At 30.6% G+C, this 14214-nt stretch overlaps 2 long non-coding RNA genes across 4 annotated transcripts in view; one reads left to right on the forward strand and one right to left on the reverse strand.

Moving 5' to 3' along the window:
• The window catches only part of LOC136971605 (uncharacterized), an 80228-nt gene that overhangs the window by 30176 nt on the left and 35838 nt on the right, over positions 1-14214 (forward strand). For 2 of the 3 annotated variants that reach the window (XR_010880191.1, XR_010880192.1), the window contains exon 4: positions 13239-13285. This is a non-coding gene — a long non-coding RNA (uncharacterized lncRNA). Of the gene's footprint in view, positions 1-13238; positions 14143-14214 lie in introns of those variants that run through there. The other variant, XR_010880190.1, reaches the window with a different exon arrangement.
• LOC136971606 (uncharacterized) overlaps positions 1-14214 on the reverse strand; it is a 40191-nt gene that overhangs the window by 722 nt on the left and 25255 nt on the right. The window lies entirely within an intron of this gene.

The raw sequence follows: 14214 nt of genomic DNA on the forward strand, positions 1-14214 counted from the left end.
GTAAGAGTACATTAAACATTCCTTTTTACTGTTTATAATTGCTGTTTGGAGAACTAAATTTTACTAGAAAATGACGAGATGAATTCACGCAAATTGTACAATTTTTCTTCACTCATTAAAATGCGGGCAGTTGTTGATTGCAGTCGGACATGCAAAAGTGTGTAGTTCCACCTACTTTATTTCTCGCCTCTCATAAACTCTAGTTATTTTCATTAATTACCCCCCAAACATACTTTGATTTCTACGCTTGTAAATGCCCAGTTTTGAATATAATATGTTTCTAATGCACATCAACTCTTTTAAGTTTTCTCCCCTCGTTCGTGACGTTAACGAACATTTTATTTATTTATTTATAATTTTTCTCCTCAAATATTTATTTATAAACAGCAAAAGTTTTCGTGAAGATTATCATATTATTATTTAAAAAATTATTTTTGGAGAAACATTTAAATTTTTTAATAAACTCGTCATGTCGTTTTAAATTATTTCCATGTCTTGTGTGACCTAACAAATGTTTCGAGTCGAGCTTATGTTTTATAGAAAAAAATAAAATAAAATAATGTTCTAGATTTATTAAGACCGCTTCTTATTGGTTAGAAAAGTTGTTCCTTAACGATGGAGAGGGAAGGAGAACGTTTGTTTTAAAATACTAATTTTAAATTTTAAATTAATCCATGTTTCATTAAAAACGATACTATTAATTATTTATAATTATTACTCCGCTTAAGGAAAAAAGCCAGTGTTTGTTTATAATATGAAATTTGGCTTATATGTGTGTGTAATTTTTTTATTATTTTTTTATATTATTAATTTATCCACGTGCCTTTTTTAATTATGTAAATTATTTATTCAATTTAGAGAATTTTTTAGATTATGATTTAAGTCTGTAGCAATATTTTTTTTTGTCGTATAGTTTTCTTACGGAAGAAAGAAAGAAAAAAAGATTTTCTTAAGATAAAAATTTATAAAAAAATCAACGTTTTTCCCTCCATCTTATTTTCTTAGCTTCCTTTTTTTTTTTTTATCCGTTTGGCGCAACAAAAAATATTTTTAGAAAAGCCCAATCTTTTTTCTATCGACTGAGTAGACTACTGTATTAGCTTGGCAACCATTTAATTTATATTCACTTCATGTTCTTTCATTTATTCCGTTCGTTATTTGCCTAGAAAAGTCATTAATGTAAAAGAAGCAATGTCGAACTTAACGTGGAGTTTTCCATTCATACGTCCTGACCTCTTCCGAACGAACTTTGACCCCTATTACGAAGATACGTACCAGATACAAATATTAACAGGAATCGGCACGCTTTTAATAAATAAATAAATATATATATATATATATAATACTATAATCAATAATGATTTACTATTATTAACTTTTCGTACCCTGTGTAAGAGGTTCTGTCCCGATTCTTACAACGACCGTAATGTGTGTCAGGTGGTCAAGAACTATACTCGTCTTTGCATACGTTTAGAATTGCATAAATCTCGAGTTTGTTTGCCCGTTAAATTATTTTCTCCTTAATTAATTATTAAAATATGTAATACAGCCTTTTTATAATTTAAAAATGGAAAAAAAAAAATCCCTGTATAAAAGTTGTAACGGAATCAATTATCTCATTAAATAAGTTCTCCATTTTTACACGCATTAACTTAATTTCTGTCGAACACCGAAGTCACTCTTCTGTTTATAAAATAATTTATATTCAAGAAATAATTAGTCGAGATCATAAAAACTTGTCCTATTAACGAATTACCAAAGTATAGATGCAGTTGAAGCATAAAATGTGATTTTGCCAAGTAAATTAGATGCTCGATTTTTTTTTTTTTCTTATATATTTTCTGGATCCAAAAAGAAATTGAAGCAAGGGACTATCAAAAGATAATCTCTTATCTTCCGCTTATCTATTTGTCATTAATGTTATCTGCGACATGGAGTGGGCGATTGTTATAGAAAAATCAATGCTCGATTGTCGTACAAATTGCATCAAATAAGTTTACTGTGTCCGTACGATGTTATAGTAAATTAGTTTTGCTAAATCATTTTTATGTATTCGTCAATATTCAGAGACTCTAACCGAATTTCTCGAATGTAGAGGTGTGAAGTATGTTTACAATATTTTACTTCATCTTATTGCCGTGTAAATTTTAAATTGGATTACACTCTCCTCAACTCCGTATGAAACGTTCGTACTTTTCTTTACATACTGGATTGTAATTACTTAAACATAAGACTTTCATCTTTATCAACTAAAGTCTGCTCTAATGAAATTTCTTTCTCCCCCCCTTTTTTTTTCCTTCCTTTTTTCATTTCGCTCCTGTATCGTTCTTTCTCCCTCCCATCCCCTCTCTCTCTCTCTCTGTCTCTCTCCCTCTCCCTCTCTCTCGCTCTCTCCTTACAATTTCTTTGGTCCAAATTTTCTGGATTAATGTTTGTGGAGAGGGCATAAACCTGTCTCTTTTCTATCAAACTTGGATTTAATCTGAACATTTGGGAAGAATCTTTCTGTATGTTTCGTCAAATTTTTCAGTCTACGTCTTTACATTTCGTCCCCCACTAAAAGTCTTCTAAGGAAAAGAATTTATTTGTTGACTTTAAAAGTATATTTTGTTATCCATTGTTTCTCTCAGGAGCCCATTTGTGTTATTTTTATGGAAAATGTATGTTTAAGAAATCTTTTTCTTAGAAACGTGATGTGAAAAATCATTTTAGAAAATATTTTGATTGATGAAAAACTCCCGAATCGAATTGGATTTTTTCTTCTTCTTCTTCTTCTTTTCCCTTTTAGGTATAAATTGTTGTTAGATTTTATTTAATTATAAATGAAGTGAACGATTGTTTTTTTTTTTTTATTTAAATCTTTATTATTTTTAATTTTAAGAGAATTTTTCACCGTATAAATCTGGCTAATATGCCCCAAGTAACCTCAAAGTTATCCATCAGATGCGCTTTCTCCTGGCTAAAACACCTGTTATTGTACATACCTATTCCGTACGTGATCTAGTGCTAATTTTGCCCATAAATGTTTCATGATTTTTGCCAACTAGGCATTCCTCAATTTTTTTGCTCCTAATTGGTGATTGCTCTTTTCCGTGAGTGTGCATCGATGTGAAAACGTCAAATGAACGAAAAAGAAATCATTCTCGAGAACAACCTCTTAAAAAACACAAAGCTTTTAATAAGTTATGCTTGACTTGGAGGAATCATAAGCTCTCCCTTAATTCTTTTAACTATACAAAACGTATTTTGTTAAAAATGCCATTTACAATAATTTAACACGAATCTAAGAAAATGACTTATTATTATTATTATTATTTTTCCTCTCCTCTTCTCGTCTCGAAGAAGCTTTGGTGTGGTCCTCTAATCCTATTTTTAATTCTTAATAAACGGGAGTCTTTTCTACCAAACCAACGTTACAATAACGGTTATTAGTCTGAAAGTCATTAATCCCAAATGCGCATTGCTGTTACATGATTTGTATTTATTGGTAGAATTCAAGTGATTAGTCGGCAGTGGTTTGGAGAACTGTATTGATTTTCCAATAAAAATCCTGCTCCGATGACGAAAGCGGAACAGAGTGTGAAATTGTATAAAAACTAAATGTTTTGGCGCTATTTTTTATTTATTTATTTATTTATTCATTTTTTTTATATTTCCTCGAGCTTTAGCGCTCGGAATAATTATCGTTATTTATTATGTAGATAATTAATTACGGTCTAAATTTGTTTGTTAAGACCGGAGCCAAGCCGAGAATTCGATGACAAATCACCTAGCATTTCCCTCAGGCCAACTGCATCTTTGTATCCCGATCGAAGAGAATTTTGTTAAAGTATAATATTGAATACATGCATTTTCATGAGTTGAGGTTTTTTTTCCCCCCTCCCTTCTTCTTTCTCTCTTCTCCTTTCTTCTCCGTCAGCTGGAAAAAGGTGGCCACATAAGCGTAGAATACGGAAAATACAGTTACTATGCCATTCACTTCTAACTTTAATTTCTGTAGTTCTTACATTCCATTTAATTCAGTTTTCATCCGCGCTGAATGGATAAGGTTTATATCATAATGTAAAATTTCAACATTCTTTGAATATTCCCTAATGCTCTTTCGGTTTATTTCCCGTTTCGTTCTGTCTGTCTGCACTTAATTCGTTTAGAATTAAGTGAGTATAGTTAGGTTTTTGCCGTGATTTAAAGATGGCAAAGGGTTAAATTTAAAACAATGAAGCTTTTTCGAATCAAAAAAAGGCGGTTAAAAACATTTCCATCCTTATTACTGATTCTATGAAACAAATCGTTGCATAATTGTCTCTTCCAGGAATATTCTAACCGATTCATTTGACCATAATTGTCTTCGTCTGGTATGTAGTTTTGTCACTTCAATCGGACGAATATTAATTATTTTTATTACTTTTTCTCTCTCTCATTTAAAAAAAATCCATTCCTTAATCACAATTATTAATGATAATTTTATTAAAATTTAATTATATTTCATGAACCATATATATATATATTTTTTATAAATCCAGCAATACGGAAGTAATCATATATCTCGTAAGCTTATCCTCTATTAAAACGGGACGACGATAGACGAAATGATTGAATGACCATAACAATGAACCGATCAAATTTAGTGTGCATCCTGTAATTACCATTGGCTGCACTTAACTTTAATTGGAAGAAGAGTTCAATACGTTAATCCTTTAATTTTATTCTCCTGGAAGTTTTTCTTGATAAAACATGGAAGAAACATTTGGTGTTTTTAGTCGGTCTTTATTATGGTAGATAGTTTAGTTAAATTCACCGAGTGAAATACCTTCAGAATTAATTTCATCGATCAAAAAGGTACGAATGACAATCTTTCTTTAGTGAGTCAGAGACAGACGAAGCAATCGACTAGGACAACTTAGTTTTTCTTTATATTCTATCTGGTGGAATTAGACAGTAAAATTAAGTGGCATACAGTGAGGTATGTCACTCGTCTCGTTGCAAAAAGTCAGCATCTCAAATCTTTCATAACTACTCAACCTGAACCCAGAAAAAGTATTTTTCGGCGCCGTCATGGCTAACTCCTGAAGGCAGATAGATGATTGGTTAAAATTATACATCGCTAAGATCTACTAAAGAAAATAATACATCTTATTACAAAATCTTCATATTTTTTTCATTCGAATTAGTCGACTAGAAATATATATACATTCTTCGAATATATTCTCGATAATGTAATCACACGCGGGCTTATATATAGAGTTAAAACGTACCGAACTGTGTATTTAACATTGGAAAAATTGAGATTAAATAAATAAATATCATATTAATTCTTATAGTTTTTATAAGAAAATGGCGCGAGAAATGTTAACGTTGTTTCGGTAATTTAATGTTAAATTGCATGCAGTCATGGAGAGAATGTTTGGAGTAGTCTTGACCACCGATAGAGGATTATTTGGCCAGTCCGGGATCGACACTTGTAGCTGTATTGATCACAGAAAGAACAAAGACAAGTAACGAGAAGCAGAAATCGTAGTAAAAATCCCACAAAGCCTTCCTTTTAGCGCAAAATACTAAAGGGATGTCGATCTGGAGAAAACCTTAATAGGATTGAAAACGTATCACACTCGGCGTTACAAGAAAATAAATACTTCTAATAAAGAAAGAAAAAAAGGAGTAAAATCCGAGAAGATTGGATTAATCAACGAAGTAAAAAGGGATATTTTCAAATTGGAAGTTTTTCCATCTTGGACGATTAAAAACGAGACTAGTAATGTTTAATCGTCGCCGTTTGTGACCATTAAATAATGATTCTTATCTAGAAGATCGATGCGATTAATTTTGGCGAGTGAGAAGTTGGCAAAGTAAAGGAAAAATGCAGATAAATGACAAGACAAAAACTCTAGTTAATTCTTCATATACTAGTTAGCTATCAGTCAATTGGACCATCAGTAGGTAGAAGAACACGTGACCGTTGAAATCGGCTCCATCCATCATTTCTAGCTATTCAGTACAGCACATTGATGTCATAAATCAAACCTTGCCTCGGTCTGACGTTGCTTGCTGATCGCAAGGATCGTCTACAAGGCAAACATCATCACAATACACACCTAAGAATATACTAAGTGGCGATGATAAATAGAGATTTGAACAAATTGTTTATTGTAATCTGGCAAGTGAGCAGAGTGACAAACATTAAGTACGATGATGAATATCCTACAATTACTCCGTTTTGTCTCTAAAAATGTTTAGTTAAGAATTGAAAAGATGAAAGATGACTAGGAGTTTCAAAGACTTTCTCCCCTATTAATTTTCTTTCGGTGTGATGTGATGACCTCCCGACATGAAGTATGACATTGTCGTGAACACTTTTTTAATCTCCTTGTTATTTTCGAACCATTCGATTTCTGTATAGTCGTTTATCCCCTTTCGTTTATAAGTGGAAAGAGAAAAGAAACAAGCGAAGAACAAACAAATTTTCTCATATTGAAATTGCAATATGCTTCATTGATCAAATATTTCCCGGACAGTTTTTTCTTCTTTTTTCTAACGAAGTTAGCGTATCAAAAGGCTTTCATCACCGAGATCAAATGAAGTAAATATTGGTGTTTACACGACTCACTTTTATTCCTAATGGAAGTCTACCTAATTGTTAGCAAGCTAGCCACAAAAATTTCATTAATTTTTCTCTCAGAAACCATTTCTAAAATTTCTTTTCCTTAAGAATAAATGGATTTCGGGATGCGACTTGCCGAAACAACTTTATTATTGCTTTTTTTTTCAATTAACTTTCAAATTTATGAAGGTTTTGCTTTATTACTTTGTTTAAATTTGCAATTAATTTCCTAGTATAATAATTTTTCACGATAATTATCGATCAGTACAGGTAGGCGCCAACGATCTAGAATTAGGGGTAATTTAAACGTAAAGTATAAGATACTTTTAAATAAATTATATATATATTTAAAGGCATTTTTATAAATAATAATGACGATAAAAGATGAGCAGTAACTATTAAAATTATTACTTTTATTAGCTAGAAAACTGCTATCGCAATATATGCATCACAATACGCTTTTTAAAACGCTTATTGGGCCAAGTCATTGACTAACAGGCACAATTAATCATAAAAATGAGAACAAAATTTTAAAGATGGCTATCCCCTGAGGGATTACACCCCCACACGCTGAATATACTTCAGTATCGTAAATCCCATTTCTTTACCTAGCGATTTGAATATTGGCCAACAAAAGTCGTTAGCAACACCATTTAACGGTCGAAGAGATGCTAAATGTGCCGACAAGGGGATCGGCGAGATAACTTTGGATGTGGACAATAACGCTGAAGAGATAACAGGACCCGTATACCTCTTCTCGTTTTTCACCCTCCAGTCGAGAGGTAAGGACGTCAATATTCAGATTAGGTACTTGTGTTAAATCATACAGCCAGGTCAGACCTGCAGGCAAAGGCAGCCAACTAACACGTCATATTTCTCACATTATTATACACACTATGGCCGAAGCAATCATTAAATACGAGAATTATATCTGCAGACTCGGAATTTGCATACGACTAACAAAATATGGGCTTTATTGATATTTTTATCCGCACAGACTTTATGGCCTAATATTGTTTAAAAAAAAAAATGGAGAAACCTTACAAGTTGCCTGCAAAATGATTACGGAATTTAATTATTCTGCTATCTCCGTTTTATTTTCTCTCTACCTCTTAAAAAAAGGAGATTAATTATAGGCCTGCATATTTACGTTTTAATTTATATAAACATTAAAAAAATGGAGCGACTTTACTACTTATAAAACTAGGAAAAACTAAGTACAGATTGAAAAATAAAAGTCTTTTCGTGTGAAAATAATTTATTAAAAAAAAAGAAAGAAAGAAGAAGGAAAAAAAAAGGCAACATTGGATCAAAGTGAATCAACACTAAGTAATTTTTGAATTAATTAGGCAGATCCGCATCGTGTCTATTCCAACTATCAATAGCCTCATAAGCCAAGGTTATGAACTTAGATCACACTTCTCAGATTTTTTTAATGATTTATAACATCAGGCGTGACATATTTGTTTTATTTATGAGTTGTTTAGTCAAAGAACATGGCTGGGTCAAAGCTCATTGGCTGAAGGAATCGTGGGCAAGAAAATAATAACCTTATACATTGTAAATGTTTCTAACAATCTCCATTAATTCACTAATTTCTCATTAATATTTAACGATGTCAATAACCTATAAGAGCTTGGGAGTTATAGAAGAGAGAGAGAGGGGAGGAGAGGGGAGAGGAATAAATAAATAAAGATAAAAAAAAAAGGAAAATGAAGAAGAGCGGCTTTTCTTTATATCGAATTTATTTTTACAATCGTCAAATCGACTTTAATTGAGATCGATGACTTTTGTTTATATGGTGAAAGATTTGTATTGGGGCTATATATTTTACTGTAGATGATCGATTGTTTGTTGCTTTTTTACTAAAAATTTTAACATTCATTTTTAATTTATGATTATAATCGCGTTATCTTTTATCGATTTCCGCATTTCCACAAAAATATCAAAATTTATTTATAATTTACTTTCTATCCCATCTACTTATTTAAAATAGTAATTTACTGATTTTCATCAGTATCGATTTTGTAAATCCAGTTTTATGATAAAACATTCAACTAATTGGCTTACCGTTACAGGACTATTTGTTATTTAAACTCAATTAAGTCGGTTCTATTTTCTTTTCTTTACATAAAAAAAAAATTATTCTAACTCTTGTTTTTAATATATATATATATATATAATTAAAATGTAATTTTTAATCTATAGGATTAGATTAAGTAATCATTAATTACTTTATTCAACAGATCATCGTCGCCGTGTATCAATAGGCTGGTCTTTATATAATTTTATACAGATTTTGGTGGGTAGTTTTATTACTTTTTTTTTCTTTCTTCTTCTTCTTCTTTTTCTATCCAAGAAACGTGAGTAAATTTCTACAGTTTTCATTGATTCATATTCACTTAGTGCCTTGTGCAAATAAGTGAAAATGGACTTGTGAATTTATTGGGATTAAAGCTGAGATGTTAGGATTAAACAGGATTTTAAAGGGTTTATATTGATAATATTCACTAAGAAATGCTTAGAAAATGTAATTGAATTCAGCAATTTTAATATTATATTCTTACGTAGTTATTTTCACTAAAAATTAATTTTATAAAATTATTCTCGAATATTTTTTCCCTCTCCTTCCCCTCTTATTATTATGCCTCTTTAAGATATAATTACATTTTTTTTTTTTTTTTACGTATAGAAATAAAATAATTTATTCTTCTATATTTGTTTTTATCGATAAATATCTAATCAATCTATTTATATAAGACAAAAAATTACCCGATAATTTGTTAGATTATATTGTCAGACAATTTTTTCTCGTATTATCGATTACTTTTCTGATTGGAATTAATTATTAATTATTTATTATCTATCATAATTAGCGTTATAACCAGTCTTATAATGTAAACAGCAATTAAGATAATACAAATAAATGAATCGTAAATGATTTAAATGTCCCGCAAATAGTCTTTTATATACTTTTATTAAATAAATAAGTATATATATATATATATATAGGTCGCGAGAACGTGAAGGTCAAGGGGATGAAATCAGGGGTATCTCAGCTTATATTTTCCTTTTAATTATTTAATAAATTAAACGTTTACTTCGCCATATATTTAAAAAAAAGTTTTGTTTTTTATTAATACTCTATTGATTTCAATTTGACTATTGACCTTTTAGCTGTAGGATGCTCGTACTGATTTGCTTAAATCAATACTTTTTATACATGCAAAGTGCCTCCGTTTTATTTTTATAGGCATTATTTTACACTGTCGTACTTTCCTTAAACGTACTGTACTTTACATATTATTAATAATATATATATATATATATTTTTTTTTAATTTAGAGTTTATTATTTTACATTACTCTATTTAAGCTCCTGGTTTATAAAACGTTACCTATTACGTAGGATTATTCGATGTGCCGTGATCGATATGTATTTTTTTCCATTTTGACTATTTATCAAGGAGCTTACAATCTTTTGCCGTTTCAATTCTTCGTCGACCATTTCAATATTTCTAAAGTTTCATCAATCGGTAACAAGAAACAAGAGAGGGAGAATGATAATTCGATTTTCGATATTGAGATTCCTCTCTACCGACGTTTACAGTTTCACTTCATACGTCGTAAACACGTTGGAAAAATTCAAAAGATTGATTTAGATTCGTGTTTAATGACATAAACTAAAATCGAAACCAAGAATTTATAGATCAGATTTTGATCTTATATTTTCATTAAACAAAAATCGTACAATCGTTTTTATTTATTTTATTTTTATCGTCTCGCTTTCTCTAACGTGTTTTTTTTTTACTTGGCATAATTTATTTCTTAAACTATTCTTTTCTTTAATTCCTCTCTCTTAATTTCGACTTTTGTCCGTCGTAGATAATTATTCCCCGTTGTAGAAAAAAGAAAAGAAGAAGAAGAAGAAAAAAAATTCATTAGTACAGACAGTGTAATAATTTCTTACACAAATTTTCAATTATGTTACGTTTCCCATGTGAAGAATTAGGTCTTAAATGCTGGAGATTAAAAGTACGAAATAAAAGCAGATTAAAATTTTTAAATAGCTGTTGAGTATTCGTTTAGAAGTAAGGTAAGATCCTGCTTGGACGTATTAACTAGCGGCATCCTATAAAAACCAACTAATAAATTGTTTATGGCTTGTTACCGACTCTGGCCGAACCCTGTGACGATGCCGTCTGACACACAATATTCCTCCTTTCTTTCTTTTCTAAATGCTTTTTATATTCCCTTACTTCTATACTAACACGAATTTTACCGCGGGATGTAAAAATTTTACGCCAACTATTAGTTTTTCTCTCGGAGAATGGTCATTACTTACTTCGTTTTGTCTTCATTATGGGCGTAATTAAAGAAATGGGTAGAGAATGTGTTAAAAAGAAGAAGAAGAAGAAGAAGAAAAAAACATGCTTAAAAATATGCGGTTCTGGTGCCACAGGTCTGATCCACGGGTAATTTTATAACGCTTTTATGTAACTCTTCTTATATACAATGGCGGATAGATTATTGGTAATAAAACAATGTATTTTGCTCGTAAATACACGTGTGCACACATTTGCTCCCGCTAGCGATTTAATGAAAATTTGCGAAAATTTTTGCCTTTTATCCTCCCTTTCTCCCTTCTTTCTGATATTTAAAATATATATATATATATATATATTTATATTCGTTACGTTCTTCTCGAATATTCGGTTATCTTTGTAAATTTATTTTAACGAGATCAAAGACTTAAAAAAAAAAGACAAGTTTAGCTTCTTCGTGTAATGCAAGCTCCTGTGAGAAATGGAGTCCAATTTGAAATATAAAGAGATATTCTTACAATGCAATGAGTGTGTGCCTTAAGCTAAGTTTCATATTTTCAGAATTTGGAATAATAAATGAACATATTAAATTTTTTTTTCTGTAAAAAAATTAAATCTATAGGGAAAAAAACCGATATATATTTTTTTTTTACAAATGTAACTGGGATTTTAATTGTATTTTAAATGTCTTGGAGGATGTAAATGCATCGAGGATAGTTTCTGAGGTAAGATGTTAAACACGCTGTGACAAGACGATTAGTAGAATATACAAGTAGACCTACGCATTTATTTTTATGTTACTTCTTTTACGAGATATTAATTACATAATGGTGCGCTTTTAAATTCATTAGCATTACTAATTTAGGCGTTAAATGCATTCGACGATCCACCCTTTACTCTCGGGATAATTTCTCCTATCCGATCTACGATACCGAATATATGACCGGATCTTATATTTTGCTACATGGTTCAGTCCACACAAAAGGTCATTTTGTAGCAACAATTTTCGCACAGACGGTACCGTCCGACTATTAAATGCTATCTGGTGGACCATCAGTCGGTCTGCGAGTAACTAGTGTGATTATAATAGTACACCCTCGCTTCATCGAACCGGTTTTCTCACCTGATAATTCACAACACCTGCCATTTTTATAATATGTAGACGGTCAAATCTACACACCTAAAGCTGTTCACCCGAGATCCTGTGATTAATAACGTTTAGACCAACGAACTTCAACTGTTTTCATTAAGATATCCTTGGCCAAAAAGAAAAAAACGTGTTTTAATTTTTCTCTTGCAAAACTAGGACTAGATGTTACGAGATGGACCACGTTCTTTCTCTCTTATCTAATATTATTCTCTATTTTTCTTTTATTTTATGCCATAAATTTCCTCATTTAAATTCTTAAATTATGCTAATCGATTTTAAGAGGAAAGTCACTTAAAAAAAAATTCATTTCTGATTATCTTAACCCATCTGTTTATCCTATTTTAATTCGTGACTTACACCAAAGACGAGAGGTTGAAGTGTAAAATCTCTCGTATCAATTCTATAATTGGAATTAAGGTATCGTTTCCGAAAGACAATTAATAAACACAAAGTTATAAAGTAATTACAGTAATAAAAAATAAAATCGATGTAGTTCCTTGTTTAAAATTCGATGAACTTTGTGGTTAAAATGACATTAATAAAATAATTTTCTACTTTTTTTTTTCTGCTATAAATAGCCACAAATAAATAAATAAATAGCTAAAGTAAACGTATTTCTAAAGGTATTTTCAGTTGCGCGCGGATTTATTGAGTTGTAACAATTAAAGGAATGAAGAGCTTTTTTTTTTTTTCTTTTCCTCCCTTCCTCCCTTCTTTAAAGCTGATTTCTAAGAGTTCTTTAACTATTTAAGAAATAATCAAATATTTAGCTATATTTAATGTTTACTTTATCAATATTTTGTAACTGAAATCACATATTTCAAAGAATTAAATATAGAAAAATACTTTTATTTCTTTATTTATCGCATTTATCTTTTCAATATTATTTACACTTTAATCCTTTTGGAGTTCCTTCTTTAATTACTCTAAGATTTTTTTTTCCTTGTATTAACTACCGTTATATTAAATAATTTCTAATTTTAAATAATAAATTAAGTTTGCTTCAAATATAATCATTTATTAAACGATTCTTAATTGTTGTTCCGTTATAAAAATATATATATATATATATATTTTTTTAAGAATGGTAAATTACTTTCATAAATAGAATGATGGTGGATTTTATTTTATTCCAATTGAATATCTTTCTCCATTATTTTTTCTAGGATGAATGATCCGTTGTGGATGATGATGATGATCCGGTATATTGCAGGTGAGATTTGAATATTAATAGACGGAATTTAAGATGCGATTTGCTCTTTAGCAACTAGCAGACATAAAAGTTGTGGCAGGGATGATGAATCTATCGGAGATAATTTCTGCCATCTCACTGTCAGGTCGGGGGTAACAATAATCGTAGAAAGAACACAGTGTGCAATAATGATTTGAAATATTCCTACAGTGAAATTAGATTTCGCGACCTTCATTACAAGTCTCCTGGTCTGCAACCATTAAAGGCGGGAGGGACGTTGATGATGGACAACGAACATTAGAGAGGAGCTGGAGATTAAAAGAAAGACCTAATTGTGCTAATGGAAAGAGAGAGAAACGATAACAGTACCAAACTGCGAATCATTATTCGTTTGAAATGAGAAGGAGATGTTTGGACTGGACATTTTCAAGATGTACTTGTTAGTAGTTTAATATACGATAGAAATTTCTTAGCCATTAAAAGACAATATATGCAAATTTAACATTAAATGCTTATACGTACAAGAAGTTCTATATTGTGTTTGGTTTATGGCCGAATCTCAGAAACAGAATGAAAAATGGTTAATGACTTTTGCAGTAAAATTCATTTTTTTCCATCATCGTCGGTCTAAAACAAAGAGTCTGAACTCCCTCTCCGAGGAGTACAATCAGCTTGCAAATTGACCATCCGGTTGGAACTCAATGCTCACAGATAACCGAATCAGGATCTCCCAGGATAGTTTCGAGCATCCGCAAAACGAGTTTTCTTTATTATAATTGCTTTCATGATAAAGATGGGCACGTGCAACCACCGCAGACTCCCTGGCAATTGTAATAATCTTTAATTAAATTGTATCAAATAAAGATAAATTTACGTAATTGAGTATTTTTATTCATTTTTTCTGCGATAATTCATCGAAAACCATCGCCTGTTTTCAATTTTATTGAGTG

This window comes from Centruroides vittatus, unplaced genomic scaffold (genome assembly GCF_030686945.1).
Source record: "Centruroides vittatus isolate TY-2023 unplaced genomic scaffold, ASM3068694v2 contig_2634, whole genome shotgun sequence".
Taxonomy (NCBI): Eukaryota; Metazoa; Arthropoda; class Arachnida; order Scorpiones; family Buthidae; genus Centruroides; species Centruroides vittatus.